Below are 3,653 nucleotides of genomic sequence, written 5' to 3' on the forward strand. Positions count from 1 at the left end.
AATTTGTGAAATTTTAATCTACTTAAACAAAGAAATTTGATTTAATCTACTTCAATAAGAAATCTCTCTTCCAAATGCTATTTTTAAGGAGAAATTATCTTCGTCTTAAAGTTTTAAGCAATGATAGGTACATTTTGGGACCTTCAATATTAATATTGTTGTTTTCAAAACTTATTAGAGAAATATTGTTGTTTCGAAACTTATTAGAGAAATATTGTTGTTTTGGGAATTCGAGGCTAGAGGTCGAACGTTGAGAACTCGACGAACAAAGAAAAACTTAGAAACAATACATAAGCCGAAACTTCAACCCTCAACAAGGGAAATCTAGCGATCTCGCTTAGGTTGTCGAAGGTTGAAGTTTTGACACACATCCACCCTCGAGATTGCAGGTTTATTACTTTTCTTTTTCCCTCATAGAGGAAATAAAGTAATGAGATGGTATACTATATGCATCTGTGTACTCGAGCTGCTTCTAACAACCTATGCATTTTGTTATCATTTCGAATTAGACGGAGGCTTGTGGGATTGACGTGAGGGGGTGGGGATGGCTATATTTCTGGGAGCGAACTCCAAGTGAATATGAAGCGCATGGATACAAGTTATGCCTTAGAATGAAAGACAATTCCGAATTAGCTTTGTCTATGAACAAAAAAGTAGATCCATAATAAAAAAAGTGTTTGTGATTGTTCCAGAAGAAATAAAAGCTAGTAATCATTAATGGAAAAATAACAACAATAAAGAGAGAGCGAGATATTGAGAGAGAGTGAGAGTGAGAGAGCGAGATCTTAGGAGAGAGCGAGAATGAGAGAGCGAGATCTTAGGAGAGAGCGAGATATTGAGAGAGAGTGAGAGTGAGAGAGCGAGATCTTAGGAGAGAGCGAGAGTGAGATCGAGAGAGCGAGATCTTAGGAAAGAGCGAAAGTAACAGAGCGAGATCTTAAGAGAGAGTGAGAGTCTTCACTTTATTTAAACTTTCCATAGAAATATATATAAAAAAAAGAGAAAAAAAGAGCTAATAATCATACTATAATTGAATATATTAGATTATTATACTATAATTGAATGAATAAATCATTTAGACAATAAATTGAATATATTAGATTATTATACTATAATTGAATAATCATTAGACAACAAATTGAATAATATATTAAATTATTATAATGTAAAACTTTATCGATTACAAAAAAAAAAAAAAAAAAAATGAATATACAGTAGATTATTATAAAAATTTTGAATATACAATAAATTATAATAAAAAAAATTAAATATAACAATAAAATGAATATATATAAAAAAAATTATTTATTATTCAATCCCTAACTATCTAGAGTCCATCTTAGTAACGAAGGACACTTTTCTTCGATTATGTCCTAACTGGTTACAAAATCCACTCATTGTCGAGTAGCTGGTTCTGTCTAATCCATCTTGTTGTGATAACGTGAACTTTTCGGGTGTCAGTTTATGTTTATCGTGTCGGGTGTCAGTTTCAAATTCAAAAGTTCAACAAAGGCAATAGAAGATATCAAAGGAATAAATCGGAGCTGTCTAAGTTTTTTTTAACAACATTAGTTTAGAGCAATGGACTTGCACATGATGGAGGATTCAGATATGGGTGGAATGACAACAAATCTATCAGAGTGCATAAATGGAGTCCTCAAAGGAGCCGAATGTTGCCTATAAATGCTCTTTGCTCAGATAACATTCTTCAAATGTGTGAACTATTTTCGAGAAAAGAAGAGCAGAAATAAGGGATGCATTGGAGCGTCAAGATAACCCCAGGACCTGTTGATCCTGATGTTTTGCACGACCAGTCCATTCATCGATCGTATGTTATATGGCGAGATCGTACTACTGGAGAAATATCTTGCAGACGTCGAGAGGCAGGATTTATTCAGTTGGACTGACATCTGATTACAGCCTTGGTCGAGAGATGGAGGCCCGAGACGCATACATTCCATATGTCTCTTGGAGAGTGCATTATCATTTCTACAAGACATAGAAGTGTTATTGGAGTTAATCTGTTGGCGGTGAGCCGGTCATCGGAGTGATGTACGATGACTAGTTAGAAATTTGTCAACTGTACCTCTGTGCGACCCCACTTGTCGACAAGATTAAAGGATCAAGGTTAAGTTTAATATTGTTTAGGAACACAATTTCGTTGAGCTCACCAGATGATGCAGACGAGGAAACCGTCATAAGATATGCGTGAGCATATACACTACAAATGATGGGTGGAAGTATGTTTTTAGATAAATCAAGTCATTTTTGTTGCACTTGATGTTCCTTGCCACTGTTAGTTAACCTCCATGATGCGGGCGGTTATTTCATGGGGTGGAGCATGCTTGGCATGGTTGTATAGACAACTATGCAAAGCAAACAAGACCTAAGGTTCGAGAGATAGCGGGGCCTCTCATACTTTTGCAACATGGGCTTGGGAGCGATTTCCAACAATGGCCTCCACAGCTACAATCATGTTAATTGACACTCAGTTAGTTGGACGAGCCTACGGTTCTCGGTATGTTGTTTTTAATTCAATTTAATTTTTATATCATTGTCCAGTTAATTTTAAATTCTAAATTATTAATTTAAAAATTTAGGTGGAGAGACAAAATTTGTGTGACTAAGAACAGCCACACATGTAGTCAACCAGTATTATGATATATGTTTGATCTGTTTCAACGCTGAACATGTACATTACACTAAACCTAATTGATTATTTTATTTCACATTTTTATTGTATTTGTCTTTAATATTCTCTAATATAATATTTTGTGTTTCAAGTTTATTTGGGAGCGTACAAAATTATTGTTGCATTACTTTGCCTATTTTTGTACAAATGGTCAAAACATTTGGCGACGATGAGTCATCTTATATGTTTTCACATTGGTGAGTGGCATCTTCCTGACAGGGTGATGAGACAATTCGGTTTTCAGCAGAATCCCATCGCCTTGTAATACTGAACCCTACTGCATTATATTGACCTAAGGACTGGAGATTGGTCTGAAAAAGTTGCACATTTGGTAGTCATGGCACTATCGGTGCAAGCGTTTATTGCAGTGTGGGTTTCATCTTGAACAGTGTGACACAGATGTCACTCCAGAATATATTCATTTGATTAATAATATCACAAGGTGCTACGTCACTCGTTCGGGAGCAACTGCCTTGGGTCATCTGGTTAAATGAATGAATATTTACTAATTTTTTTAATTTAAATTTATTTTAAATATTGTCTAATTGTTTATTAATTCACAGAGAATCGGAACAACAGTAGACTCCGGTGACAGTTGCGGAATTGATCTGAACCGGTCTTGCTATATGTTAGTGACAAAACCAAAGCTATATGGAGGAAATTCATTATATGTCATCGATATACTTATTGTTCTTCCACCAGCTCCTAGACGTAGAGAAACCTGTTCGGGAAAGAGGATGAGTTTGATGAAGTTGCACATAATGTGGAAGAGTTGCCCCTATGATGCAGACGCAGAGTTAAACTGATTATGTTAGTCCGATGATGATTGATGCCAGCATTTGGTTCAGGACATTATGACTCAGAGGCTGGTCCTTCGTCTTCATACGTGCATAGACATGGTCGGGCGTTGAAGAGCATAATGAATATTTAAATTATGAAGCGCCTGCAGAGGATCTTTCTC

Source organism: Benincasa hispida, chromosome 12 (genome assembly GCF_009727055.1).
Source record: "Benincasa hispida cultivar B227 chromosome 12, ASM972705v1, whole genome shotgun sequence".
In the NCBI taxonomy this organism is placed as follows: Eukaryota; Viridiplantae; Streptophyta; class Magnoliopsida; order Cucurbitales; family Cucurbitaceae; genus Benincasa; species Benincasa hispida.